Source organism: Artemia sp. Qi Xiang Cuo, unplaced genomic scaffold (assembly GCF_049724085.1).
Source record: "Artemia sp. Qi Xiang Cuo unplaced genomic scaffold, ASM4972408v1 HiC_scaffold_23, whole genome shotgun sequence".
NCBI classification, from domain to species: Eukaryota; Metazoa; Arthropoda; class Branchiopoda; order Anostraca; family Artemiidae; genus Artemia; species Artemia sp. Qi Xiang Cuo.
Window position 1 is genome coordinate 5,618,982 of NW_028297432.1, and position 14,741 is coordinate 5,633,722.

Genomic DNA, 14,741 nt, shown 5'->3' on the forward strand with positions numbered 1-14,741 from the left:
AAAGAAACTCAGTTTCTTTTTTAAATTATTTGAAAAAAATTACGTTTTCTAAAGAGTTAAAGAGGCTGAGTTACAAGGTCGACCCTTAAAACGTACAGGGATGAGGAGGCACAGTTGGGGGGCTGTTAAAGAGGCTGAGTCACAAGTTCGAACCTTAAAACGTACAGGGATTAGGAGGCACCCTGTACGACGTGATTTGAGTATTCAGGAATTAAAAGCCTTAACACAAGAATGTACAAGAGCGGGGGTGGGGGGGGGCCCCCCCCCCCCAACTTTAACTCCTGACACGATCAGCTAACAGTTAGTCAAGCAATAATAAGTAATAAACTGTACAAAAATGTGCATAAATTATTTTAAAAAAACTACTTTTTCTAAAGATTTAAAGAGGCTGAGTTACAAGGTCTAACATTAAACGGGACAGGGTTTTGGAGGCCCCGTGGAGGGGCTCCCCCCCCCCCAAACCCCCCGCTTTTGCATAATTAAAATAAAAAAAAAAGTTTTATAAACTTGAAATAAGGAGCGACATCAAAACTTAAAGCAAACAGAAATTAGTCTGTGTATGAGAGGGGCTGTGCCCTCTTCAATGCCCCACTCTTTACGCTAACGTTTTTATTGTTTAAAAAAAGAGTTGTGAGAAAGTCAAACTTTAGCGTAAAGAGCCAGGCATTGAGGAGGGCACAGCCCCTTTCATATACTGAATAATTTCTGTTCGTTTTAAGATTTAATGTCGCTCCTTACTTTCAGTTTAAAAAACTTTTTTTTTATTTAAAGGCTGCAAAAGCGGGGGGTTTGGGGGCGGCAGCCCCCCAACTGTGCCTCCCTGTACGTTTTAAGGTTCGAACTTGTAACTCGGCCTCTTTAACTCTTTAGAAAACGTAGTTTGTTTCAAATAATCTAAAAATAAACCGAATAAGGAAAATGGCTAACACTGTTAACCATTTTTTCAGCTAGAAAGTAATTTCCTAATTCTTGTAAATATAAAAACAAAGTGGCTAAGGGAAACAACCATTTCTTAACCATACTTTTTAGCTTCAGAGTGATTCTAGTTATAGAGTAATTCCTTTTTTTCTTTTGAAATTAAAAGTAAACGGGCTAAGGGAATTGACCAACTCTTAACCACATTTTCAGCTTCGGAATAGCGCTAGTTATAGAGTTTTTTTTTTTATAATGAATTTAAAGCTAAACCGGGTAGAGGAAACAATCAAGTCTTAACCATACATAAATCGATTCTATTCTTATTATAAATTTAAAAATAAACCGTCAAAAGGAAACGAACAGCTCTTAGTCGTACCTTCAGCTATACAGTAACTCAATGTGATTTCATATAGATTAATCCCTTTGTTTTGATGAATTTAAAAATAAATCGGCTAAGGAAAACGACTTGACCCTACTCATCATCTATAGACCAATACTTTATAGAATGACTCCGTATTTCTTAACCTTTGAAGTAAAACGGCTAATGGAAACGAGCAACTCTTAACCATGTCTGACGAAAATGAGGAAAGTTGACATTGCCCGTTTTTTGTGAAAGATTTGTGACTCCTTCACGTTTTTATTATCATTAGTCAACCTTATCATTTTCTGATTAGCCTTTTAGCAAATCATGATCTCGATTAAGGAAGAATTATCCACCCGGAAGGAAGTAGCAATGAAATTTTGTTCTTTAATGAAAGATAATGCTTAAACTGATTTCTACATACTATTTAGGATTAATTTTTTTTACATATCTTATATTATGCTTGTATGTCAACCTTTATGCAGACTCAAACTGGCACCGTCTTAAAGTGGCTGACAATTAGGATATTGACAGCTGTCACTTTAACCATAATCTGGATATTTTGCTGAAAACTTAGACGAAAGAAAAACAAATTACTGGGTTTAAAGTTTATTTATTAAAGTTTATAGTTATTTTAGTAATATTTGATTATCTTTATAATGTATCTCATAAAATATATAGTATAGCCTATCCATAAATAATACATAAACAAGTAGTATATATATATATATATATATATATATATATATATATATATATATATATATATATATATATATATATATATATATATATATATATATATATATATATATATATATATATATATATATATATATACCTTCCATCGTGACCTTAAATTACACTTTTCAAATCCATTTTCGTCAACCTCTATTTCCCCCAATATATAATTCACTTTAACCCCAATCCCCCAAAATAAGAATGCAAAAAAAAAGAAATAAAAATAAAAAAAAGTAAGAAAGAAATGAAATACTCCGCCTTTAGCAATAATCTTCTTGGATTAGAGCTAAATCTTTTCAATGCATCATTGACAATTGCTTCTTGATTGACTTTTATTCTGTCATTTCGGCTGTATATTTCCAGCTTTTTAAACCATCCACCTTTTATCAACTGCTTTCTTAGCCCTCTACCTTATTTCAACTGATTTTCAACCTTCTGCTTTTTCAGCCAGATCTAGTGTATATTGAAGTTTTAGGAGGGCAGCAGCTCCCCTGTCCCCACCCACCGTACGCACATGTTTATAATTATATATATATATATATATATATATATATATATATATATATATATATATATATATATATATATATATATATATATATATATATATATATATATATATATATATATATATATATATATATATATATATATATATATATATATATATATATATATATGAACGAGCAATGATTATTTATTAATATTATGCATTTTTCGAAAATTGTTTCATATTTTTTCGGAAAAATTGGTGTTCTGAGATTTTCTGGTCTAAAAAAAAAAATGTATATAGGCCAGTAGTTTGAGAAAATTTATTAAAAGCCTTAATTTTGGAAAAAAGTCATTTTGATGAAATGACGTCATATTTACGAATGTATTCGAAAATTATCCATACGTCATATATGCCTCAGTAGTGGTTGTATCGTTTTCAGTGTCTATGGTGCAGGCAAAATTAGACGAGTACAATATAATAATAATAATAATAATAATTGTAATAATAATAACGATTTATTTATTACCCACAAACTCACTGTACAAGTATTTTAATGTGGATTAAAAGAAGTTAAATACATATAGAAAATAAACCAATCATAAATAAAACAAAAAATATTAACAATAGAAAAAATTTAACATTAAATACACACAAGAAATTAAATACACACAAAAATATAAATCACAAAAAAAATTAACCATTGAAAAAATTTAATATTAAATACCCACAAGAAATAAAATTTAAAGAAAAATCAAAGCATATTTAGAACGAACAATATTAAGTATAGAATAAAATCACAGAAAATATTGACTATAGAAAAAAAAATTAATATTAAGTACCCACAAGAAATAAAATTACAAAATAAATAAAAGCATATTTACAACGAACAATATCATCTGTAGAAAAAATTCACAGAAAATATTGACTATAGAAAAAAATTAATATTAAATACCCACAAGAAATAAAAAAAAATACGAAACATAAAAGGAACAAAAAATATTAACTATAGAAAAAAATTAACATTAAATACATAAAAGAAATTAAATGCACAAAAAAATACAAAACACAAAACATATTTACTATAAAAAAAACTTAATATTAAATACACACAAGAAAGGAAATAAATAACTAAATAAACAAAACATACCACAAACAAATATATTGACTATAGAAAAAAATTAACAAGACGATCATGAGGCGAAAGTCAATCAAGATCTACTTTAAAATCAATTATTTTGCAATAGTATGCATCAAGACATGGCTAATTGTAGAAAGAAAAAACTAAGATAGATAGTCCAAGAAATTGAGAGGAAAATGTTTAAATGGCTGCGCGGGTAAATAGCGGAAGTAGGTATAACTCTCTTTTTGAACAAATACTTGCTTGTTAGTTTTCGGAACGGCACCTCTGCGTGGCCTAAAGTCTCAGGCAGGTTAATTCTCAATTAGCTGGTACCCATGCAAGAAGTCAAGTTTGGTTAATACTAATGAAATAAAACAAAATATGATGATAATATACCTGTGAGCTTCCTGTGTAGCTTTTCAACTTTAATGTTGTGAAAGGTATATTATATTTACTAGTTAAAATTCTGTTGCGTTTCCAAGGAGGAAGGAAAAGAAGGAGCTTACAATATCTGAAATAACTTCTTCCGATTCATTTTAGATCATTTTTTCTCAGGATTGGGTAAGTCCCTGCCGTCTAAAGGATTGAATAATTTCGAGAGGTAGAGAAGAGTTTAGCCTGTGCCAATCTATTCGCCTGTGCCGATCAATCTATTTCCCTCGATTGGGAACAATTTTCCCATATCCAAATTATATACATTTTAGAAATATCTGAAACAGTACGCTAAAAAATACTGGAAAAATTGCTAGTAAGGGTTATTAGTAATTACCCTAAAAAAAGGGAAAAATTATTAGTACTTACCCCCCTAAACGTTATTTCAATTGTCATGAAATCGGCCAAATGTCAACACAGTCCAAAAATACCAAGAAATGTGACCATTGCGCCCAAGATTACCACAGTGCGACGAAAGAAAGCCCGTGTGAGAACCCGATTTGCTGTTTGAATAGTCAAAACACAGGTGCTACCATGCTAACTGCCCGTTGAACAAGACTTTGAAGCCAAACAACCGATCTGTTTGAAATGGTTGCTATATACGTGTCACTTATTTAACGTACGCTTTACTACAAGCAGAAAAGCAGTTTGCACCTCGCACTAAAGAACGAGTTTGATCCCAAGCTAAGGGCTGGTCCCAGAATTCTTTACTTGTTGAGGCTTGAATAGGGCCAAATTCTGGCTAAGGATCTAAAAAGACTGTGGCTGTCCCAGAACAGGTGTCGTAAATCAGACCCGTATATCCACAAAACGCTTTTTAACAAAAGAGCTAGAAAAACATAGAGCTAGTATTCATTCAAATTTTTTTGAAAAGATTATTAATAACCCAGAAATTTTTTGGAAAGATTTAACACATAAACAAAAAAAAAAGCCCAGCCAGTCATTTAATGTCCCTCCCGAACTATGGGGACAAAATTTATCCAGAGAGTTTTCAGAACATGACCCACTAATAGAAAATCCCTCTTAAGTCACACTCGAAAAAATACTTTCGATAAGGGTTAGTTAAATCACTGTTTACAGTAGCAGTTTCGGATGTTTATAATAAAATTCGTAAAATTAATAAACCTTTCTCAAGAGGTAAAGACCACGTTTGTACCAAACACCTCCTATATGGAACCCCTTCTCTTTTTTACCTCCTTGCCCTACTTTTCAAAGTGGTGTTTAAAAAAGTAATAGTTTCTCTCTCGTTTTCAACTGGCCGTCTAACTTCTGCTCCTGCTACTGCTTTCCCTTTAGACCTAGACGGTGGGCCAAAAGAACAATCTTCGGCAATCTGTCATCCTTCATCCGCAAAACGTGCCCTAGCCACCTCAACCCTTCTTTCATTATAGCCCTAGAGAGCGTCATTGAACCACATTTTTCGTACAGCCTGTTGCTTGAAATACGGTCGGTCAGCCGGGTACCCAGAACAATCCTTAAGCAATTTCTCTGGAAAACATCTAGCAAATATTCATCTGCTTCTCGAAGCGCCCATGCTCCAGAGCCATATTTGACTACTGTCATCACTGTAGCTTCTAATATTCTAATCTTGGTTTGCTGACTTATCTTCCTATTCTTCCAATTTTTATAAAACACTTTTTTAAAACAATTTTTATAAAACAATAAACACTTTATAAACACTTTATAAAACAATTTTTTAAAGAAGAAATCATAATTATATGATTTATTAGATGATTTATAGAGAAATAATCATTAGATGATTGAAATCCGATTCGAATGATTTTGTTATTTGATTTTGTAATTTCGAGTGATTTTATTATTTGTTTCCATAGGCACCGCTCCCATTTTTCGATTCGATTTTTATCACTTCGATTACATTTTGACCGTTCTTCAAATAATTTTGTGAACGCGCTAATTGTACTCACACAATGTTCCACATTGCACTGATACCATCCATACTCTTCTGACATTGACATAATAAGATGTTCCACATTGTATGCTTTATTGTAAGCATTATTCCCGCAAATTTGTGGAGAAACGCTTTTGAACTGTTCTTCTATTTGACTGAGCAATAAATCTCCCTTTGTATAGACAATGGTTATTGCTTCCAAAAGGTCATAAGTTCTATACATTTCCAAATTCTTTTTATTGTCATTTTGCTTCTTTATAATATTTAACTTTATGACGTTAATTTTTGTAACACACACGATAACATGATAAAATTCCATCCCTCTTAGTGAAAAATTCACATGACCAAATGCAAAATAGTCAAGAAAAGTGCATATAGAATGAATATTTTCAATATCTTAGTCAGCACCAATCATCTGAATATTCTGAGATAAGGCTTTTGAATAAAAAACTTCTGAATTAAAGTTGTTCTGAATAAAGGCTTCATCAGTCCCAGAATAGACAGTTATATAGAACGTTATAAATTTTTTACAAAATATTTATAATATATATATATATATGCTTAGTAATATACCCCCCACCCTGAATTACTCTTTGTCTAAGTTGTTCATGGAGAAATGCCTATTGTTCATTTTTACTTTTTAAGACAAAAATTAATAAAAAATTATAATGATAGTTAAAATAGATTTACTTGCACACTGCAATAAAAGAAATCTCAAAGGCACAGATTTTTCGGATAATCAATTTTGTCTTGTATTATTTTAAGAAGAAATTTGCAATCTTCACTAGTCAGTATAGCTCTCGGTTTTTCCAGTTCTTGGTTTTTCAGTTTTTTTTCTAAAAATTAATTTGTTAGTTATAAGTAAAAAAGCATAGATTACACGTAAATAGTGAGGGGCTAAGAGGAGTTCTTTAATAGCATTTGTTAACCTTTACTGACATGAATTTTGTTTTAACGCCTTGGGCCTTCGCTATTGCGCTTTAAATATCTTCGCTGCAACGCCATCTTTACTAACAATCCTACTAAGGTATGTGCAGCTGATCACTTGAATCATCTTCCTATTACACAACATCAACTCTTCACATTCACGTATTCCTTGTCTTAGCAATTTAGTCTTCTAATCATAAATTTTCAAACCTTTTCTTTCAGTTACGGAACGATTAAAAGTTAATTTGTTTCTTTCACATATTCCTCTAGGATAATTAAATTAACAGAATATTCCAAGTCAAGGAGAGTTTTACTTCCCATTTTTATTTTTTTTTTCTCTCATTGCATTTGCTGTACTCTTTAAGCAAAAAAACCATCCAAATAATTCATATGAAAGTGGATGTAATACAACGAATAAAACAATCCTTTTTATATTTTAGTTTAACACGAAACCAGCTCCAAACCTTATTTCCTTAGCCAGTGTATTCAATGCGCTCAGTCGGATAATATTTTATTGCAAGAGCCAGTTAAATAGTTTCAAGTGAACAATACACCTGTGTGACGCAATTAATTTATTTTTGACTATCTTCTTAGGTAGTGCTTACTAATTTGTGTAATGGGAAAAGGAAAGAAAAGACAGATTGAATTGGAATTGTTTTGTGACTCTACTGATTCCGTAATCATACATGAAACAATCCAAAACCTTGCAGCTAGTGTACAACAGATTTTATCAACTGTTAAAATTATTCAAGATGATGTGCAGGGTCTGTGGAAAACTCAAGTCGAGCTTATGATGATGCTATCTTAAAGTTAAAAGAGTCGGTTGACAATTCTAGACTCGGGCCACTTTCAAACAAAATACTAATTATATAAAAGTCTGAATAGCGAAATAACATTATTTCATGGAATAAGTGTTCGTAAAAAGCTGAGAGTCATTATAAAATCAATGAACTATTGCTGAAATTACATGTTCGATGTGATTTTTAAATCAGGGAACAAAACAATAAATTTACCAAGTTCAGACTTGAAAATACAAATAACAAACGCATGGTTTTGCAAGCAAATAAAAAAAAATTAGAGACCATGAATTCAAAAAAGATATAAAGATTGAGCATTGCCATATTGTCTCAAAGGTTTACTTAAAGATGATGTCAGCAAATCAGTCCGGGAAATTAGATCATCTCTTATAAAGAAGAAAAATGAGCTCAAACAGAAAGGTTCACAAGCCTGGATCCCATTAGTAGTTCCCCCTGTGCTGTGCTACATCAATGAATTTGGCGTCAAAAAGAAATGAGATTGGTTCCAGTTGTGACTGGCTGACTATTGTGAATATGGATTCTGTGGTTCGGTCGGGAAGTAATTTTTGTTTTTGTTTTTCTTATTTTGTTTGAGTTTACGAGTGTAACTATCTAGCCTTCGTATGCTGAGAAGGGGAAAAAATTCCTCTTTTTATCAATATCTAGGTGTTATTTATTATATTATGGCTAACAGCAGAGTGTTATGTTGTTTTCCATGAGAACAAGCCCATTCAGTGTGATTTTCAATTTGTTTCGTTTCTGGAGGGGGGGAACTGGGAGGCTATCTTTTCGCGTGTCCCTAAATTATGATAATGGATGGTGATTTGAATGAAATCCCGTTATCAGGGTTACAGGAATTAGATAAAAGGTCAGTTATATGTGGTTCTGTTTTTCAAGATCATTTAGCTCATGAGATTAATGATATTTCACATTCTTTTAATATTCCACCAAATAAATATGTATTTTTTAATGAAATAATACAAAAAATTCTTTTTCTAGGAGGATATCGTTTTGGAACTGTCGGGGATGGGTGAGCGAACGGGGTGTGATTGAAAAGTTTTTATTTGATTCGGGCACTGATATTTTAGGCCTTCGTGAGACTTTCCTAGATGAAGTTTCTGCAAATAAAATTGATCTAAATGATTACCAATTTTTTCATAGAAATAGAACCCAGTAAAAACAGGATGTCATAGCTGTTTTAATTAAAAATCATATTCCTACACGAATGAGAAATTATTTTTTACAGTTTAATATTGATATGAATTTTGAATGTTTTGCCTAATAATGAAAAACTCTTAATTGTAGTGTTATACCGTCCCCCATCTTGTAGTAAGGTAAATTTCATAAGTAGATTAGAAAATATGCTAGTTTACCTTTCAAGTCTGCGTATTCCATTCATGATCCTTGGCAACTTTAACATAGACCTATTGAGATGTTTACCTTTAGACCATCATGGGACTATTAATTATGCATTACAGTTTTTAGAATGTTCTCTTTGTAATTTATATCTGGCTTGTTTTGTCCCGTCACGTGTAGCCGACTCACCTACTTCGCTTGTTGACAATATTCTCTCGCCTTATACGTGAGGCTACTTATTTTGTTTGATTTTTCGATTATGGACGAATCATCAGATCATTGTATGGTTATGTCGTAGTATAAGATTCAAAAGAATTTGATTAGGGGAGATCATTACAAGAGAGAGAAATCTTTCACTTAAAAATACAAATAATTTGAAAATAGCCCTTGGTGACGTATACCGGAGTGAAGATTTAGAAGAGAGAGATCTTGATAGATCATTGTATATTTTTTTACAAAGTATTAAATGAACGATTAGAGTATCATTGTCCTTATGAAAAAATACTTCATAAAAAAAATTTCCACAAAAACCATGGATTAATGAGTCACTCCTGAGATCAGTTAATGAAAAAATTCGTCTATATAAGATAAGAATGAAATATCCATCCCCTGATAATATTATACGATTTAAAAATTATAAAAATCTGTTAGGGAAAACTCTTAGAACGAGTTAGAAAAGGTATTTTGACGATTCTTTTAGGAATATGGATTCACCCAAAAAATCATGATCTAAATATACAAAAGATTGGAAACAACTGGAATAATTTTTACCCAGAAATATTAATAGATAAAAATAGTCTTGAATCCAAGGGAAATGGAGCTATTGCAGAATCTTTCAGCGTTCATTTTGCCAGTATTGGTTCTGATGTTACTCATGGTATCGGCTCGAATTCGGCTCATTCATATAAAGGATACCTTCTTCAATCAGAGGATACAAGTATGTTTTTGACCCCAGTTAGTCTTGATGAATTCCAAAAAATTTAAATAGAGAATTTTTAATTTGTGTTTATATTCTGGGGTATTCTCTACTAATGGAAAATTGCCCGAGTTATCCCAGTAAAAAAACGTTGATAAAACTAATGTTGATAATTACCGACCTATTGCAATACTTTCTCCTTTGTCAAAGATTTTGGAAAAGTTATTTCCCAAAAGAATTGTGTATTATTTGGATAAAAAAATCTTTTAATCAAAAGCCAGTTTAGGTTTAGATCAGGTCATTCTACTGAACAAGTAGTTGCAGCCCTTTTGCTTAAAACTAATGATTCACTGAATAATGGTAATTATGGGTCATGTATTTTCTATGATATAAAAAAAGCAGTTGATACTCTAAATCATTCCATTTTGTTTGAAAAATTGAATAACTCTGGAATTCGTGAAAAGGCATTGGATTTAATTAAGTCATATCTACAAAATCGCGGATTCCAAGTAGACCTACAAGGCCATCTGTCTTAGCCAAACTCCCTGGATGCTATTGGAGTGCCCCAGGGGTCTATACTCAGACCGTTACTATGTTGATATATATAAATGATCTCCTTAATTGTCTATCCTATAAGGATAGCCTAGCAATTATGTTTGAAGATGATACAACGGTATCTGTTGAAGCTAAAATCCCTTCACTATTGATCAATAACATGGCGTCTGAAAGTAATTCAGTCATCCAGTGGTTTTCTTGTAATCCTCTGGTTCTCAATTTGTCTATGACAGTATTTACGGTTTTTGGGAGATCTAAACAAGGAGTTGCTAAAGTTGGGTTTGATGAGTTAGTTGTTTCTTGGTGTACAATTAGACAGGTTAAGACATATAGATTTTTGGGGATTATTCTTGATGAGCTTTTATGTTTCCGTAGTCATTCTGACCATCTCCGTATAAAATTAGCCCAAAATTTAGGATGGTTATATTGATTAAAGTATGTTTTTCCTTTTTAAACTATTAAATTCTTTATCATTCTTTAATAGAATCATACCTAAGATATTGTCCCATTATTTGCCTAAATACATTTCATAATCTTTCTATACCCCTCCATACATTGCAAAATAAAGCCGTAAGAATCCTTGGTACTTTCTTTCATCATCCTGCACGACTTCAAAATCTTTCTGAAACAAAAACTTGATTTTTATTTCTTCATATATTAAACCTTAATCAACTTAGGGATTTGCAATTATCGCTCTGGTATTATAATATTCAGTCTCTGGTAAGTTGTTTAATGAATCAAAAATTCTTGTCACCCCTATTCGCTCACTCGCTTCTTCGTCGGCTCGTTTTGGAGCGTATAAAATCCCTTTGGTTAATTGTGAAAGAGATACATTTTCAATAAGATACCAAATACCTTCTATAGCAAATAGGCTAAAATTAAATGGTAAATATAAAAATATTAATAGCCGATCACTTTTAAAGACTAAATTAGTAGAATATATTATTAACCTTTGATAACGGGGTGATTCTTCTTGATAATTTATTTCTTAGTATTATTTTTAGATTTTGCTGTGCTGGGGTAGCCTCCTTTATTCTTCCATCCTTCTATATGTTAAGATTTTTTTTGGTTTATCTTCTTTATATTTATTTTTGGCGTACTTGAACTCATTGTAATAATTGTTAGTCTTCCTTTCGAGCTTAGCTCCCTTTTGGCTCTATTTAATTATTTGTGTTGTTTATATTTCTATGAAATAAAATCTATCTATCTATCTAGCCATAGCAATGTTATTTCTGTGCTTATCACTAATCACTTTAATGTATTTATCTTATATACTATACTAGAATGAAACCCTGGCTACCCACCCTTACTAGAAAATGGGTAGAAGGTCTTTACTACTAAATATCTTATAAAAAAAGAAAAATGAAAAATCTACATTGTCTACTTAAGGGAACAAGGAAAAGGGTACGCGACCAAATATTGGAGTTAAGTTAAATCAACTGGCACTAAACTGACAGAATTAACCAAAAATGTCTCACCAAAACAAGTAGCTGGTGACCCTTAGCTTTTTGACAAAAAATAATCTTTCACGCACTTGTGACAAAATCTGAAAAGGGAAGAGAGGTATTGTAGCTGATAACTTATTTTATGTCATAGAAGGACCAACTGACTGAACTATTGCCCTACAACTATTACTTCTTACTCATCATAGATGAGAAGAGATTCTTCACATCCTTTATTATAGAACCTCCAAGATCAAATCAATAAACTATTCATTATTTTTACTTACGTATTTATGATTGGATAAATTCCGATTGTAGAAGCTTCTTGCAAAATATCCTTAATTATGTCCTTTGACACCTCAGTTTTGATAACAGCTATTTCATCTCTCCTAATTCCTTCTTCATTCAATCTGTGAAGCAGCTCCTCCACCTTATCTTTCACTGAGTTACAATCTTCTACACAATTAAACTGAGGTTTTTCTCCAATAACTCGAGTTCCTGGGTTAGAATCAATACTAGTAATCCACCCATTCTTTCTAAGATATGTACCATGAAGTTGCTTTATTAGGCTGTATATGCTGCTTGTATATCTTAGAATATCTGAGAGACGTGTAGAGTGATAAGAATCATCTATCTTCTTTCTAATGCGAGAAACTGCATAAAGAGTTGGCATTTCTGAATAAGATGTCAACCAGCAGAAAGTAGACTTGGCAATTATGTTCTAAATTTCAGATACTCTACTTTTGCTATCTAATGTTCCAAAGCCCAAATTTAGATCATCACAAAACATTTTAAAGCTTGTCCTGTTAGCATATTCTCCAATGTGAAACAGATTCTGTGTTTCAATATCAATAACGTCACTGCCACCACTGAATTTTATTAGTTTCGGACATTCTTCCACACTAGTTTTTTCTTTTTTGTTATTACTCTGTCGTTCAATTTGTGTCTTGACAGTTTGCAAAAATATTTCTCTAATCCACTCTACTGTTTTCTTATTCCTATGAAACACTATGATTAACTCATTTGTTCTGTTCTTTTGTAAGCTATATAACTTCCAAAGTTCAAAAACACATTGATCATCTTCAATATTAAGCAATAAGTTTTTCCAGTTCATTGTAGACCTATGATATGTAAAAAGTGATGATCACACTCTACAATCGTTTTCTGTGCGGGGGTCAAAAATACATCTGCTACTACTTTGTTCAGTTTCTCATCTTTCTTTTTATTCTTTCTGTACTCTTCGTTTAATTGTTTCTTTATAATTTGTCCTGGCTTCATAATATCCCATTAGTACTTAGTTTTTAAGTAACTAATGTGTAAACCATAAACCCTGAAAAACAAATAATGAGATTGAAGAGAAAAATATAGCTGTAGCACAACAAACTCGAGACGAACATAAGGATGCTTTAAAAACAAACTACTTATAGTCACAACTACTATGGCAAAAGTAATATATAGTTAAAGATACTACTGGACCTTTCCGTTTATATTTTAAAACTGACTCCTATGTCTGAGCGGTCATCCGCTTCTTCAAATCAATAAAAAAATGGAAAAACTGTTAAAACAAATTATTAAAAATATTTACAAAAAAAAAAAATTCTGGAAAGTGTGCTCTAGAAATCCTGTCAAAACTTTTTGCCCAAAACGATTAATTAGGACACATGATTTTATTATTGAGAAAAAATTATCAAATGAGCCGTAACTATAAATTCTGTTTAAGTTAAGGAAACAATTTTAGAGTTTTGCAAAAATAATAGCAAAAGAAATTTGCGGTGAGTGAGTCCTCACATGAGCTCCAAATACTGACTACTCTTTTTTTGAATGTAAAGGCCACTCTTTACAGATTTATTATGCTATTAAATACAACTCTTGAGTTTGTAGCAGTTGTAATCATGGTTATAGCTGTTACCACTTCTACTTCAACTACCACTTCTATTGCAACTATTTATAAGGCCAAAAGCATTAAGATGAAAATTTTAAGAGGTATATGAAAATATAGTTTATAGAAGACATATCACATGTGATATAGCATTGGATAATTGTGTTAAGTTGAAACTTCAAGGACTTTATGGAAATGAGGTTCAATTGACCCAACGGCGCTACATTTATAGTACAGCTGCCACTAGAGTTACCACGATCACAGGAAGCCCAGGTGCGATACATAAGTACAGAACGAGGTTGGCACACGTTATTATTTTATTTTTTTGGTTTTAGGCCAGGGAACTTTGTATCGAAGGAGTTGTTGTATAAACTTCGATATGGGTTCTTTCAAGTAGACATTGGAGTTGCGAGCGCTCTTTTTAATAGTAAAAAATGATTGCAAGGCAGTTAACAGCCCTTCCACGTCCACCATGTATCCAAACGCATCCAATCAAATTTTGATATAGCCATTTTGTTCAATGTAGTTGAAAATTCTGGAACTTAAGTCTTTGAGGATGATAGCCCTATCATAGCCCTAAGGGCACGGGGTCTAAGTTATACTCTTAGGGCATATAAGGTTTTTTATGGAAGGATGTCTTGTAGAAACTTGAAAAAGGGCGCATTTGATTGAAAATTCAAAAGGCTAGTGCCCTTTTTAATAGTCAACAGTGATTGGAGGGCAACTAGTGCCCCACTCACGCCCACTTTTTCCTAAAATACAGACACTCAAACTTGTTAGTTAGCCAATTTGTGCAACGTAGTTGAAAGTTTGTGAAATTGGGTCTTTAAGGATGAGCCCCCCCCCCCTCTCCCACAGCCCTCGGGACTAGACTTGTAAGTTATGCCCTGAGGAGATA

The 14,741-nt window shown here is 32.1% G+C and overlaps 1 protein-coding gene across 1 annotated transcript in view; it reads right to left on the reverse strand.

The window, feature by feature from the left end:
• LOC148938990 (uncharacterized) overlaps window positions 1-14,741 on the reverse strand; it is a 62,779-nt gene that overhangs the window by 40,121 nt on the left and 7,917 nt on the right. The window contains exon 2 of the mRNA XM_089107424.1: window positions 12,001-13,294. The gene's annotated coding sequence lies outside the window, so the exon portion shown is untranslated. The remainder of the gene's footprint in view (window positions 1-12,000; window positions 13,295-14,741) is intronic.